The sequence below is a fragment of the Triticum urartu genome, chromosome 3A (assembly GCF_056163025.1).
Source record: "Triticum urartu cultivar PI428250 chromosome 3A, HENAU_Tu73, whole genome shotgun sequence".
Lineage (NCBI taxonomy): Eukaryota > Viridiplantae > Streptophyta > Magnoliopsida > Poales > Poaceae > Triticum > Triticum urartu.
Genome location: NC_141875.1, coordinates 626,639,878 through 626,656,450, shown reverse-complemented (window position 1 = coordinate 626,656,450; position 16,573 = coordinate 626,639,878). Strand labels below are relative to the sequence as shown.

Here is a 16,573-nt window from a genome sequence, read left to right as displayed (position 1 = left end):
TATTTTTTTAGAAAGCGAAAGTACTGGCATGTTGCAAAATCTAAGTAAGACCAACTCCTTAGAGCATTTTTAGCTGTGCCCACAACAGGCCTCCCCAGGCCACTTTTTCGGCGCCGGCGCCGAAAAAACATCCTAGTCGCGCTTCCAGGACTTCGAAATCCGCCGGTTCGGCCTGTTTTTGGGCCCGACGATCGCAGGCCGAACCCGGCGCACTGGGGGGGGGGGGGGCGCTCGGGGGCTCCGGCGCAAGGGAAAAGCACGGCTGGCCCACACCATCAGGCGAAAAGTCAAATTTTTCTTCCCCGACTCGCCTCCCACCCCCCACGCGCTCGGCCGCCAACAACTATATCCCCGCGCCGCCCACCGCCCTTCACCGCTAGATAGCCAATCCCCGCCGGGAAAAGAGTAGAGGTTCGCTGAGGCAGCCCCTCCACCAGCAGCAGGGCGTTTTTCAAGCCGTTTCCGGCCTCGGAGGGGCAGTTTAGTGGCGGGTACGCGCCCACCGGGCGCAAGGTGTTCGACGATTTGCCTGCCTCGGTGATGGACTCGGACGACGAGGACGCGCTCACCGCGCTGCTGGAGGAGGAAGCTGAGGCTGACATCCAGGAAGAGAAACATCTCATGGTCCTCGCCGCTCGCCCTGCTGGCGAGCAATGAAAAGCCGCGGCGAGGTGGCTCGGCGCAGGGGCTGATTAAAGCAAAGAACCGACATCGTCTCGAAGGCTACTGCATGCTCTACTTCGACTACTTCGCCGACGCTCCACTGCACGGCGACAAAACATTTCGGCGCCGTTATCGGATGAGCCGAAAGGTTTTCCTCAGGATTGTGAATTCCATCCGGGAGTTAGACAGCTACTTCAAGTGCAAAAAGGATTGCACCGGCAAACTTGGATTCATCTCGATCCAAAAGTGCACGGCAACAATGAGGATGCTTGCATACAGAGCTCCCGGTGATTCGCTCGATGACTATGGGCGCATGGCCGAGTCCACCACCATTGAGTGCTTCTACAAGTTCTGTCGGGCAGTCGTGGCAGTGTTTGGACCGCAATACTTGCAAACACCCAATGCGGAAGACACTGCTCGGATCCTAGCACAGAATGCAATAAGAGGATTTCCTGGGATGCTTGGAAGCATCGACTACATGCATTGAAAATGGAAGAACTACCCATTTGCTTGGCAGGGGATGTACAAATACGCCAAAGTCGGTTGCAGTGTGGTACTTGAGGCGGTGGCCACACAGGACCTCTGGATTTGGCACTCCTTTGGTATGCCAGGAACTCACAATGACATCAACGTGCTGCAGTGCTCCCCTGTCTTTGCCAAGCTTGTTGAAGGTCATTCTCCTTCGGTGAACTTCGAGGTCAATGGGCGGCACTACAACAAGGGGTACTACCTAGCTGATGGCATCTATCCGAGATGATCTACATTTGTGAAGACTATCTCAAACGTTGTGCCAGGAGGCAAGAAGTCCTACTTTGCCAAGGTGCAGGAGGCTTGCAGGAAGGATGTCGAGCGGGCTTTTGGTGTGCTCCAATCTCGATTTGCTGTTGTCCGCTACCCTGCTCAGACCTGGTCGAAAGATCAAATGTGGGAGATCATGACTTGCTGTGTCATCTTACACAACATGACCATCGAGAGCGAGCAGGAAGTGCCAGTGTTTGACACTGAACCATACTACAGGCAGGGTCCTCTAGCCGAAGTTGATCACCAGCTACCGGCAACCTGGACTGCCTACCTCAGTATGCGTCAGGAGATCCGAGACCCACATGTGCATCATCAACTGCAGCAGGATCTGGTGGAGTACCTATGGAGGCTCAAGGGCGACGCCGGGCTCGACGTGTGATGAAATATGAGTTTTTATTTGTTGAACTATATAATTTGTATTGAACTATTTGTTGTTGCACTATTTTGTTCAACTATTTGATTTTCTGTGATGAACTAAGTGATAAAAATATATTTATGTTCATAATTGAACGCCGAGCCACGACGAACTACGCCGAATATGGGCCGATTCTCGTCCATATAGGGCCTTTATTCGTCGAAAGTGGGCCGAAAACTGGGCCAATCTCGACATCTGGGGGTGACGACTGGACGCCCAACCGCCCCAGCGCCGATTGTATCGCCGGCTCGCTCCCAGAAGGCGATTTTTATGCTTCTTGGGAGGCCAACGGCTGGAGATGCTCTTACCCAGTGGATATTTGTCAATAGTCATCGAATGATATTTTGCATGTGGTCTGCTCATGTGCACAAGTTAATGCAGAAGTACTCTTAATTATTGAAGAAACTAGTCAAAAGAAATGCACCCGCAAACCGCCAAAAGAAATGCACCCGCAAACCTTTTCCTTGCACATCTATGAGTACCCTTTCAACCATAATGCAGTTGCGCCGTCTTTTTATATCATCCATATGCTTGAGTCTTCGCTACACACTATTCACTCATCTAATAAAAAATGGTCTAGTGAAGTGATACGCAGCAGCCGTGTCAACAATCGAGAAGCCAAGAACATGAAGCTAGGAGCCATATAGTTTTGATGTGTGTCCCACTTAAGAATAGGAAGCATTGAGAAAAATTGATGGGGAAAGTTAGAAAACATAACTGTTCTTATGCCGCGGCTGCCTGCTACTTTGTTGATTGTTATCCTACGGCTCTTCCTCCAACTACCTATCCACCATAATTTCTTCGCCGTGAGGCACCAAAAGCCTACCATCCATAAACATCCTCTATATCACTAAGCTTCTTAGTTTTAAAGAGTCCACATTTAATTAAGATTTCCGACTAGAATTGGGTCATCCGATTTTGACCGGGTCAACATTTGTTCAAAGCTTTCTCATTGAATTCTTTTATACTATATAATATGCTTCCTAATTCTTAAGGTCTCACAATTAATTGAGGAATTCATTTTAGAATGGGGTCAATCGATTTTGACCGGATCAACACTTTCTCAAACTCTTACATTCAATTCTTTTAATTCATTATGCTCCCCAATTTTGAAGATCTTTCATTCAATTAAGGTATTCAATTTTGGATTTGGTTTACGATTTTCATCGGGCCTATGATTTTTTCAAATCAATCAGCGGCGATCAGCCTATAAAAACATATTAACCCCGCTCACCTCCCACCAACTATAAAAAAGAAACACCACCATGTGATATTATAGCGCCAATATAATAGTACATGCGACCATCTACACAAATTTTTTCCCACATAAATATAGTTTGGTTGGCGGTAATCACACCACAAAAAGGACACCAAATCACTGTATAGAAACAAAAACAAAACACACATTGTCATCCCCTCCCACCGGGCAAAGTAAATCTTTCACCAGTTCCAAAATATAAAGGGTACTAGTTTTGTAGAAAGTCAAATTTTCTTTAACTTTGACCTAGTTCAGAGCAAAAATATCGACATCCACTATATCAAACAAAAAAGTATGGAAATTCATTTCATGATGAATTTAAAAATACAGATGTGATATTATGCATTTTGATATATTTCTCTACAAATTTGATTAAACTTAAAAGGTTTGACTTTTCAAAAGGGTAATACAACTTATATTTTGAAACAGAGTGATTATTTTTTCAAAAAACCCAACAACGCCAATGACGCAGCAAAGCCCGGCCTTCTAGTGAAAGATGAAAGTGAATGGCTCTAGCTACTAGTTGAAGATGACCCCTTACACTTTTCACACCTCTTTTTAATTCTCTAGAGATAGTTGGCATTTGTCTCTTCTTTCGGCTCCCTCCTATTTGGTTGAAAGTTTCATGCTCCAGTTTGGTAAAGCAAGGGCTTTCAAATAGTATGTCTCAGGTGCGGGATCACCTTAAGAATCAAGCCATGGATTTCATATTAATGCTCGTTGTTTCTAAGCCATAAGCTATTCTTCTCTCTATCGAATTGTTTGCTCGACCCAATCTGTCCACCATTCACAACTCATATGTTCAACAAATAATCCATTTGTTTGGGGAGCTGCTACTGTCAGATATACCGTAGGTAAGCATGCGTTTTATATTGTAATAGTTGTGTTTCTTGGATGCCTTTTGTATTGACGAGACAACTAATTCATGCAGTTTTGGTTTGATATTTGGACGGAGTGGGAGTGGAAATACCACTCTTTTACAGGTTTGCATTGAAATGCTGCATGACATGTTTAACTCTGCATCGTTCATCTTAAGGTGATAGTTTGATTTCTCAGCTTTTGGCCGGTCTTTCAAAACCTACCTCTGGTTCCATTTGCATTCAGAAGTATGATGAGAGTGGAAATCCAATGGGTCTGTCGGAAGTGTTAGCTCCTCAAAGAGTTGGTATTGTATTTCAGTTTCCTGAGAGGTTTGAACATTGAATTACTACATTCACTAATAAGTTTTTTTTACATATTAGCATGAATGCTTATGATTTTTGTGAGTGCTTGAGAAGTTTCACTGCAAAATAAGATATTTTAAACCTGTAGGTACTTCTTATCAGATACTATACTTGAAGAAGTTACTTTTGGATGGCCAAGGCAAAAGGCAGACATTCCTTTGAGGGAGCAACTCACTTTAAAACTTCAGAATGCCATTAACTCTGTAATGATTATCTCTCATACATACCATTTTGTTGCGTTGCGGAGTGAATTTGTAGTTTGAGACCACACACAATTGATTTCTGAAGATAATTTTTTTAACGCTAGGTTGGTCAAAGTGCCATTTCATTGGATAAGGATCCACAGTCTCTCAGTGGTGGGTTTAAGCGGCGACTTGCTTTGGCAATTCAACTGGTAATGTTTTCATTATTTTAGGACAGGTGGATCGTTCTGTTTTTAGAAGTGAAGATGGATAATATTTTGCCTTTATCTTCTTATTTTCTAGGTTCAAACTCCTGATTTATTGTTGCTTGATGAGCCCCTCGCTGGACTTGGTATGTACTTGAAATATCCATACCAAACTAATATCTATAGATTATTTTCTTCCCCTTGTATTGATCCATTTGTGAACCCATCTAAATGCACATCAGCGAGAGCAGTTGTTTAATATAATTCTGCTTGTGCATCCTGTCATCTTTGTGCCACAGCCCAGACTTGCTAGGAATATTGTGTGGTGTCAAATAATTTTTCTTTTAAATAGTATACGCTCTCTTAGATGTGGTTACTAAATTTGTATCATCATCATCAGATTGGAAAGCTCGGGTTGGTGTTGTGAATATCCTGAGGGACCTAAAGAAAGACCACACCATACTGGTTGTAAGTCATGACCTAAGGTAATTTAGTACTCACCATAGAACACGATACTTTTGTATAGCCATGCGCCATCGGGGCCACTGTTGAACACAACGCTTAACTGAGGCTGTCAAAATATCTGATTAAAAACGTTTTGCAGAAAACTATACCCGCTGGTAGACCGGTCCTGGAGAATGGAAATGGGGGTGTTTTGAAGGAGGAACCTTTACCTGTATAGATTAACATTTTTATTCCTCGGAAAATTGATAATGTTTTTTTGTGCGTGTGCAGCTGGAATGCTGACCCATTTGTTGTTGCTGTGAACAGGCTCATAGCTAGCTAGGGATCCTAATGTAATGTTTATAATGGTACAAGGCAAGTTGCAAAATCTATTAAGAGTGACTCCACACCTACCGGATGTTTGTCAATAATAGTATGATGTTATTTCGCATATGCTCTGTTCATGTGCACAAACACAGAAACGCTCTCAGTTAAGTATCTTGAAGAGTCTGACCGAATGAAATGCACCCATAGACCTTTTGTTGCGCACCCCCCAACTATGAAGAAACCTTTTGCTGTCTTTATATACCATCCATGTTTGAGTCTTCACTACACACTATTGATTCATCAAACAGTATACAATAGTGAGGTGCTAGCAGCCAAATCAAAGCACCTTGGAGAGAAAGTGGTCTACTGATATGGTACATTGGTACATAGTAGCGGTGTCAAAAAAAGAAAAGCCAAAATGTCAGAAGAAGACGGAGCTAGGAACCATAGAGCTTTCATGTGTGTCTTAGGAATAGGAAGCATTGGGGAAAATTGGCGGAAAAAGCTAGAAAACGTCACCGTTCTCGTGCTCCGGCCTCTTACGCCTACACCTTCTAGCTCAACGACTTTGCCATCCTCTTGATTTGGCTATGAAGTTCCTTCCACGGCCACATGTGCGAACACAAGGAGTATCGAGCAACCCCTCTCTATGTTGTGCCCACTCCTTTCATGTGTTATTATTGTGGTCATTCCCCTCCCCCAGAGTTCGATAAGAGAGATTGAAGGTAGTGGGATAAGAGATATGACTAGAAGTTGGAGAGGCGTGTGCGCCGTATGCCTCCAAATCTAGGGAAATATTTGGTGACTGGTGAGGATATGCGTATGAAGCCCGCATGCTTGTGAAATGCAAGCTCCCCAAAGATCATTTGTATGTTAAAGCAATTGATTAATTGCAAGAATGCTGAGTGCTTGTGATATGTGAGTTCCCCAAAGATCATGTGTATTTCAAACCACTTGATTCATTGCAATAAACCATGCATCGTTTGATTTTCTCTAGTGAAAAATATAAGTAAACAACTTGTAAGAAACCATGGATATTGCACGATTGCAAGTCATTTTTTCACGGCTTAATAGTTCACTCATATGCCCGATATACGAGGGAAAACCCCTTTGAAAATACTACAAAAAATAGGGAGAACCATATGACATGTTGCAAATATTTCTCCCCGCATTGATTGTTCATCATTCACACCCAAAATACTGGAAAATATATTCTGCTTGGCGCGAGGTTTGTCCTGCCAAATCAATATTAGAGGTATTGCACATCGAATCACTTGGCGCGCCGAGGTTTTCCCCACCAAGCCTTCTGTCGATGGCCCAAGGCGCAACAGTACTTGTGATATTTCTGGTTGGCGTGTGCTTTATTTGGCCATTTTATCGATGTTAAATACCATTGGATGGGCTACTTTTTATTGGCATTGGAAACATATACTATTATTTTATGGCGGGGTAGGTTTCACAATTTATTGAGGCTAATGATTCCTCCTGGCTGACTGATCACGACTTGCGTCGGTCACATGAGCGACGTCGGATCCCACGGAAATGCTGCATGGCATGTTCTACTCTGTATCTTCATCTAAAGGTGATAGCTTGATTCCTCAGCTTTTGGCCGGTCTATCAGAACCTACCTCTGGTTCAATTTGCATTCAGAAGTATGATTATAGTGGAAATCCAATGGGTCCGTCGGAAGTGTTAGCTCCTGAAAGAGTTGGTATTGTATTTCAGTTTCCTGAGAGGTTTGAACATTGAATTACTACTTTCACTAATAAGTTTATTACATATTAACATGAATGCTTATGATCTGTGTGAGTGCTTGAGAAGTTTCACTGCAAAATAAAATAGTTTATACCTGTAGGTACTTCTTATCAGATACTATACTTGAAGAAGTTACTTTTGGATGGCCAAGGCAAAAGGCAGACATTGCTTTGAGGGAGCACCTGAGATTAAAACTTCAGAAAGCTATTAACTCTGTAATGATTATCTCTCATAGATACCATTCTGATCCATTCTGGAGTGAACTTGTTTGAGACTACACACAATTGTTTTCTGAAGATAATTTGTTTCACGCTAGGTTGGTCTAAGTGCCATTTCATTGGATAAGGATCCACAGTCTCTCAGTGGTGGGTTTAAGCGGCGACTTGCTTTGGCAATTCAGCTGGTATTGTTTGCATTACTTTAGTACGGGTTGACTGTTCTATTTTTAGAAGTGAGGATGGATAATATTTTGCCTTTGTCTTCTGATTTTCTAGGTTCAAACTCCTGATTTATTGTTGCTTGATGAGCCCCTCGCTGGTCTTGGTATGTATTTGGGTGCCCATATCAAACTAATATTTGTGGATTATTTTCTTTCCTATCTGTCGGTTCATTTCAAAACCCATCTAAATGCACAATGTGTTCTGTTGTTTAATATAATTCTGCTTATGCATCCTATCATCCTTGGGCCACATCTCACACTTGCTAGGATTATTGTGTGGTCTCAAATAGTTTGTCGAAATTAGTATATGTTCTTCCTTGATGTGGTTACTGAATTTGTATCTTCATCATCAGATTGGAAAGCTCGGGCTGATGTTGTGAATCTCCTAAAGGACCTAAAGAAAGACCACACGATACTGTTTGTGAGTCATGATTTAAGGTAATTTAGTACTGACCATATAAAACACAATGCTTTTGTATAGCTGTGTGCCACTAGAGCCACTATTGAATATCTCATGATCGCTATATACTGGCTGTTACATACTTCGATTCAGGCATGCAGCTTTTTTTTGGAAAAGAAGGAATACCTCCGGCTTCTACATCAGTCGATGCATGCAGCCATATTATTAGAAATTGAAACAAAGTCTTAACATCCAAGTAAGCTCAAAATCTGAGCAAAAAAGGAGAAAATAAGCATGCAAAGCGCCACATCCGGCAATAAAGCGCCACATCTGGCGATAAAGAAGAGGCTACGATGCCTACACACCTAGCCTATTATTAACTCGCCATCCAAATCGGCTGAAGATAGCCCGTGCTACCGTCTTCCAGCGGTTGCACCCAATAACCATAGGCCCCCTGTAGTCCGCATGAGTGAGTAATGACCACATACGGATCCAGGCTGTAGCTGTGTAGATAACCTGCAAAAAATTGATGAATGGTGTACCATTAAAAATCATATCATTTCTACTGTTCCATATAGCCCATAATAAAGCACATATCCCTATCCAAATATGTTTAGCCATGTGTATGTCTACTTCATTAAGCCACGTCCCAAATAACGTGTTTATGCTCATTGGAGGTTGGATGTTAAAAGTGAAGGAAATATGCCCTAGAGGCAATAATAAAGTTATTATTTATTTCCTTATATCATAATAAATGTTTATTATTCATGCTAGAATTGTATTAACCGGAAACATAATACATGTGTGAACACATAGACACACAAAGTGTCACTAGTATGCCTCTACTTGACTAGCTCGTTAATCAAAGATGGTTATGTTTCCTAACCATAGACATGAGTTATCATTTGATAAATGGGATCACATCATTAGGAGAATGATGTGATTGACTTGACCCATTCCGTTAGCTTAGCATTTGATCGTTTTAGTTTGCTGCTATTGCTTTCTTCATGACTTATACAAGTTCCTATGACTATGAGAATATGCAACTCCCGATTACGGGAGGAACACTTTGTGTGCTACCAAACGTCACAACGTAACTGGGTGATTATAAAGGTGCTCTACAGGTGTCTCCGATGACACTTGTTGAGTTGGCATAGATCGAGATTAGGATTTGTCACTCCGATTGTCGGAGAGGTATCTCTGGGCCCTCTCGGTAATGCACATCACTATAAGCCTTGCAAGCAATGCAACTAATGAGTTAGTTGCGGGATGATGCATTATGGATCGAGTAAAGAGACTTGCCGGTAACGAGATTGAGCTAGGTATTGAGATACCGACGATCGAATCTCGGGCAAGTAACATACCGATGACAAAGGGAACTGTTGGGGAACGTAGTAATTTCAAAAAAAATCCTACGCACACGCAAGATCATGGTGATGCATAGCAACGAGAGGGGAGAGTGTTGTCTATGTACCCTCGTAGACCGGAAGCGGAAGCGTTAGCACAACGCGGTTGATGTAGTCGTACGTCTTCACGGCCCGACCGATCAAGCACCGAAACTACAGCACCTCCGAGTTCTAGCACACGTTCAGCTCGATGACGATCCCCGGACTCCGATCCAGCAAAGTGTCGGGGATGAGTTCCGTCAGCACGACGGCATGGTGACGATCTTGATGTTCTACCGTCGCAGGGCTTCGCCTAAGCACTGCTACAATATTATCGAGGATTATGGTGGAGGGGGCACCGCACACGGCTAAGAGAAGGATCACGAAGATCAACTTGTGTGTCTTTGGGGTGCCCCTGCCCCCGTATATAAAGGAGTGGAGGAGGGGAGGGCTGGCCCTCTCTATGGCGCGCCCTAGGGGAGTCCTATTCCCACCGGGAGTAGGATTCCCCCTTTCCTAGTACAACTAGGAGTCCTTCCAAGTAGTAGGAGTAGGAGACAAGGAAGGGGAAGAGGGAAGAGAAGGAAGGAGGGGGCGCCGCCCCTCCCCCTAGTCCAATTCGGACTAGTCAATGGGGAGGCGCGCGGCCTGCCTCTCCCTCTCCCCTAAAGCCCAATAAGGCCCATATACTTCTTCCCCCGTATTCCCGTAACTCCCCGGTACTCCGAAAAATACCCGAATCACTCGGAACCTTTCTGATGTCTGAATATAGTCGTCCAATATATCGATCTTTACGTCTCGACCATTTCGAGACTCCTCGTCATGTCCTCGATCTCATCCGGGACTCCGAACTCCTTCGGTACATCAAAACTCATAAACTCATAATATAACTGTTATCGAAACCTTAAGCGTGCGGACCCTACGGGTTCGAGAACAATGTAGACATGACCGAGACACGTCTCCGGTCAATAACCAATAGCGGAACCTGGATGCTCATATTGGCTCCCACATATTCTACGAAGATCTTTATCGGTCAGACTGCATAACAACATACGTTGTTCCCTTTGCCATCGGTATGTTACTTGCCCGAGATTTGATCGTCGGTATCTCAATACCTAGTTCAATCTCGTTACCGGCAAGTCTCTTTACTCGTTCCATAATACATCATCCCGCAACTAACTTATTAGTTGCAGTGCTTGCAAGGCTTATGTGATGTGCATTACCGAGAGGGCCCAGAGATACCTCTCCGATAATCGGAGCGACAAATCCTAATCTCGAAATACGCCAACCCAACAAGTACCTTCGGAGACACTTGTAGAGCACCTTTATAATCACCCAGTTACGTTGTGACGTTTGATGGCACACAAAGTGTTCCTCCGGTAAACGGGAGTTGCATAATCTCATAGTCGTAGGAACATGTATAAGTCATGAAGAAAGCAATAGCAACAAACTAAACGATCAAGTGCTATGCTAACGGAATGGGTCAAGTCAATCACATCATTCTCCTAATGATGTGATCCCGTTAATCAAATGACAACTCATGTCTATGGTTAGGAAACATAACCATCTTTGATCAACGAGCTAGTCAAGTAGAGGCATACTAGTGACACTATGTTTGTCTATGTATTCACACATGTATTATATTTCCGGTTAATACAATTCTAGCATGAATAATAAACATTTATCATGATATAAGGAAATAAATAATAACTTTATTATTGCCTCTAGGGCATATTTCCTTCAGTCTCCCACTTGCACTAGAGTCAATAATCTAGATTACACAGTAATGATTCTGACACCCATGGAGCCTTGGTGCTGATCATGTTTTGCTCGTGGAAGAGGCTTAGTCAGCGGGTCTGCAACATTCAGATCCGTATGTATCTTGCAAATTTCTATGTCTCCCACTTGGACTAAATCCCGAATGGAATTGAAGCGTCTCTTGATGTGCTTGGTTCTGTTGTGAAATCTGGATTCCTTTGCCAAGGCAATTGCACCAGTATTGTCACAAAAGATTTTCATTGGACCCGATGCACTAGGTATGACACCTAGATCGGATATGAACTCCTTCATCCAGACTCCTTCATTTGCTGCTTCCGAAGCAGCTATGTACTCTGCTTCACATGTAGATCCCGCCACGACGCTTTGTTTAGAACTGCACCAACTGACAGCTCCACCCTTTAGTAAAAACACGTATCCGGTTTGCGATTTAGAATCGTCCGGATCAGGGTGAAAGCTTGCATCAACATAACCATTTACGATGAGCTCTTTTTCACCTCCATATATGAGAAACATATCCTTAGTCCTTTTTAGGTATTTCAGGATGTTCTTGACCGCTGTCCAGTGATCCACTCCTGGATTACTTTGGTACCTCCCTGCTAGACTTATAGCAAGGCACACATCAGGTCTAGTACACAGCATTGCATACATGATAGAGCCTATGGCTGAAGCATAGGGAACATCTTTCATTTTCTCTCTATCTTCTGCGGCGGTCGAACATTGAGTCTTACTCAATTTCACATCTTGTAACACAGGCAAGAGCCCTTTCTTTGCTTGATCCATTTTGAACTTCTTCAAAACTTTGTCAAGGTATGTGCTTTGTGAAAGTCCAATTAAGCGTCTTGATCTATCTCTATAGATCTTAATGCCCAATATGTAAGCAGCTTCACCGAGGTCTTTCATTGAAAAACTCTTATTCAAGTATCCCTTTATGCTATTCAGAAATTCTATATCATTTCCAATCAATATGTCATCCACATATAATATCAGAAATGCTACAGAGCTCCCACTCACTTTCTTGTAAATACAGGCTTCTCCAAAAGTTTGTACAAAACCAAATGCTTTGATCACACTATCAAAGCGTTTATTCCAACTTCGAGAGGCTTGCACCGGTCCATAAATGGATCACTGGAGCTTGCACACTTTGTTAGCTCCCTTTGGAGCGACAAAACCTTCTGGTTGCATCATATACAACTCTTCTTCCAGAAATCCATTCAGGAATGCAGTTTTGACATCCATTTGCCAAATTTCATAATCATAAAATGCGACAATTGCTAACATGATTTGGACAGACTTAAGCATCGCTACGGGTGAGAAGGTCTCATCGTAGTCAATGCCTTGAACTTGTCGAAAACCTTTTGCAATAAGTCGAGCTTTATAGATAGTAACATTACCGTCAGCGTCAGTCTTCTTCTTGAAGATCCATTTATTCTCAATTGCTTGCCGATCAACGGGCAAGTCAACCAAAGTCCACACTTTGTTCTCATACATGGATCCCATCTCAGATTTCATGGCTTCTAGCCATTTTGCAGAATCTGGGCTCACCATCGCTTCTTCATAGTTCGTAGGTTCATCATGATCTAGTAGCATGACATTCAGAATAGGATTACCTTACCACTCTGGTGCGGATCTTACTCTGGTTGATCTACGAGGCTTGGTAGTAACTTGATCTGAAGTTTCATGATCATTATCATTAGCTTCCTCACTAATTGGTGTAGGTGTCACAGAAACCGGTTTCTGTGATGTACCGCTTTCCAATAAGGTAGTAGGTACAGTTACCTCATCAAGTTCTACTTTTTTCCCACTCACTTCTTTCGAGAGAAACTCCTTCTCTAGAAAAACTCCGAATTTAGCAACAAAAGTCTTTCCTTCGGATCTATGATAGAAGGTGTACCCAGCAGTCTCCTTTGGGTATCCTATGAAGACACATTTCTCCGATTTGGGTTTGAGCTTATCAGGTCGAAACTTTTTCACATAAGCATCGCAGCCCCAAACTTTCAGAAACGACAACTTTGGTTTCTTGCCAAACCACAGTTCATAAGGCGTGGTCTCAACGGATTTCGATGGTGTCCTATTTAACGTGAATGCAGCCGTCTCTAAAGCATAACCCCAAAATGATAACGGTAAATCAGTAAGAGACATCATAGATCGCACCATATCTAATAAAGTACGATTACGACGTTCAGACACACCATTACGCCGTGGTGTTCCGGGTGGCGTGAGTTGCGAAACTATTCCGCATTGTTTCAAATGTAGACCAAACTCGTAACTCAAATATTCTCCTCCACGATCAGATCGTAGAAACTTTATTTTCTTGTTATGATGATTTTAAACTTCACTCTGAAATTCTTTGAACCTTTCAAATGTTTCAGACTTATGTTTCATTAAGTAGATATACCCATATCTGCTTAAATCATCCGTGAAGGTGAGAAAATAACGATATCCGCCATGGGCCTCAACATTCATTGGACCACATACATCTGTATGTATGATTTCCAACAAATCCGTTGCTCTCTCCATAGTACCGGAGAACGGCGTTTTATTCATCTTACCCATGAGGCACGGTTCACAAGTACCAAGTGATTCATAATCAAGTGGTTCTAAAAGTCCATCAGTATGGAGTTTCTTCATGCGCTTTATACCGATATGACCTAAACGGCAGTGCCACAAATAAGTTGCACTATCATTATCAACTCTACATCTTTTGATTTCAACATTATGAATATGTGTATCACTACTACCGAGATTCATCAAAAATAGACCACTCTTCAAGGGTGCATGACCATAAAAGATATTACTCATATAAATAGAACAACCATTATTCTCTGATTTAAATGAATAACCGTCTCGCATCAAACAAGATCCAGATATAATGTTCATGCTCAACACTGGCACCAAATAACAATTATTTAGTTCTAATACTAATCCCGAAGGTAGATGTAGAGGTAGCGTGCCGACCGCGATCACATCGACTTTGGAACCATTTCCCACGTGCATCGTCACCTCGTCCTTAGCCAATCTTCGCTTGATCCGTAGCCCCTGTTTCGAGTTGCAAATGTTAGCAACAGAACCAGTATCAAATACCCATGTGCTACTGCGAGCATTAATAAGGTACACATCAATAACATGTATATCACATATACCTTTGTTCACCTTGCCATCCTTCTTATCCGCCAAATACTTGGGGCAGTTCCGCTTCCAGTGACCAGTCTGCTTGCAGTAGAAGCACTCAGTTTCAGGCTTAGGTCCAGACTTGGGTTTCTTCTCCTGAGTAGCAACTTGTTTGCTGTTCTTCTTGAAGTTCCCTTTCTTCTTCCCTTTGCCCTTTTTCTTTAAACTGATGGTCTTATTGACCATCAACACTTGATGCTCCTTCTTGATTTCTACCTCCGCGGCTTTTAGCATTGCGAAGAGCTCAGGAATAGTCTTATCCATCCCTTGCATATTATAGTTCATCACGAAGCTTTTGTAGCTTGGTGGCAGTGATTGAAGAACTCTGTCAATGACACTATCAACATGAAGATTAACCCCCAGTTGAGTCAAGTGATTATGATACCCAGACATTTTGAGTATATGTTCACTGACAAAACTATTCTCCTCCATCTTGCAGCTATAGAACTTATTGGAGACTTCATATCTCTCAATCCGGGCATTTGCTTGAAATATTAACTTCAACTCCTGGAACATCTCATATGCTCCATGACGTTCAAAACGTCGTTGAAGACCCGGTTCTAAGCCGTAAAGCATGGCACACTGAACTATCGAGCAGTCATCAGCTTTGCTTTGCCAGACATTCATAACATCTGGTGTTGCTCCTACAGTAGGCTTAGCACTTAGCGGTGCTTCCAGGACGTAATTCTTCTGTGCAGCAATGAGGATAATCCTCAAGTTACGGACCCAGTCCGTGTAATTGCTACCATCATCTTTCAACTTTGCTTTCTCAAGGAACGCATTAAAATTCAAGGAACAACAACACGAGCCATCTATCTACAATCAAACATAGACAAGCAAGATACTATCAGGTACTAAGTTCATGATAAATTTAAGTTCAATTAATCATATTACTTAAGAACTCCCACTTAGAAAGATATCCCTCTAATCCTCTAAGTGATCACGTGATCCAAATCAACTAAACCATGTCCGATCATCACGTGAGATGGAGTAGTATCAACGGTGAACATCAATATGTTGATCATATCTACTATATGATTCACGCTCGACCTTTCGGTCTCCGTGTTCCGAGGCCATATCTGTTATATGCTAGGCTCATCAAGTTAAACCTGAGTATTCCGCGTGTGCAACTGTTTTGCACCCGTTGTATTTGAACGTAGAGCCTATCACACCCGATCATCACGTGGTGTCTCAGCACGAAGAACTTTCGCAATGGTGCATACTCAGGGAGAACACTTATACTTTGATAATTTAGTGAGGGATCATCTTATAATGCTACCGTCAATCAAAGCAAGATAAGATGCATAAAAGATAAACATCACATGCAATCAATATAAGTGATATGATATGGCCATCATCATCTTGTGCTTGTGATCTCCATCTTCAAAACACTGTCATGATCACCATCGTCACCGGCGCGACACCTTGATCATCATCGTAGCATCATTGTCGTCTCGCCAATCTTATGCTTCCGTGACTATCGCTACCGCTTAGTGATAAAGTAAAGCATTACAGCGCAATTGCATTGCATACAATAAAGCGACAACCATATGGCTCCTGCCAGTTGCCGATAACTCGGTTACAAAACATGATTATCTCATACAATAAAATTTAGCATCATGTCTTGACCATATCATATCACAACATGCGCTGCAAAAACAAGTTAGACGTCCTCTGCTTTGTTGTTGCAAGTTTTACGTGGCTGCTACGGGCTTAGCAAGAACCGTTCTTACCAACGCATCAAAACCACAACGATAGTTTGTCAAGATGGTGCTGTTTTAACCTTCGCAAGGACCGGGCGTAGCCACACTTGGTTCAACTAAAGTTGGAGAAACTGACACCCGCTAGCCACCTGTGTGCAAAGCACGTCTGTAGAACCAGTCTCGCGTAAGCGTACGCGTAATGTCGGTCCGGGCTGCTTCATCCAACAATACGCCGAACCAAAGTATGACATGATGGTAAGCAGTATGACTTATATCGCCCACAACTCACTTGTGTTCTACTCGTGCACAACATCAATGCATAAAACCTAGGCTCTGATGCCACTGTTGGGGAACGTAGTAATTTCAAAAAAATTCCTACGCACACGCAAGATCATGGTGATGCATAGCAACAAGAGGGGAGAGTG

The 16,573-nt window shown here is 42.7% G+C and overlaps 2 pseudogenes; both read left to right on the top strand.

Moving 5' to 3' along the window:
- The first annotated feature begins 4,265 nt into the window (after positions 1-4,265).
- On the top strand, positions 4,266-5,430 carry LOC147980889 (ABC transporter I family member 11, chloroplastic-like; annotated as a pseudogene).
- Positions 5,431-7,124: 1,694 nt separating this feature from the next.
- LOC125548930 (ABC transporter I family member 11, chloroplastic-like) overlaps positions 7,125-16,573 on the top strand; it is a 161,104-nt pseudogene continuing 151,655 nt past the window's right edge.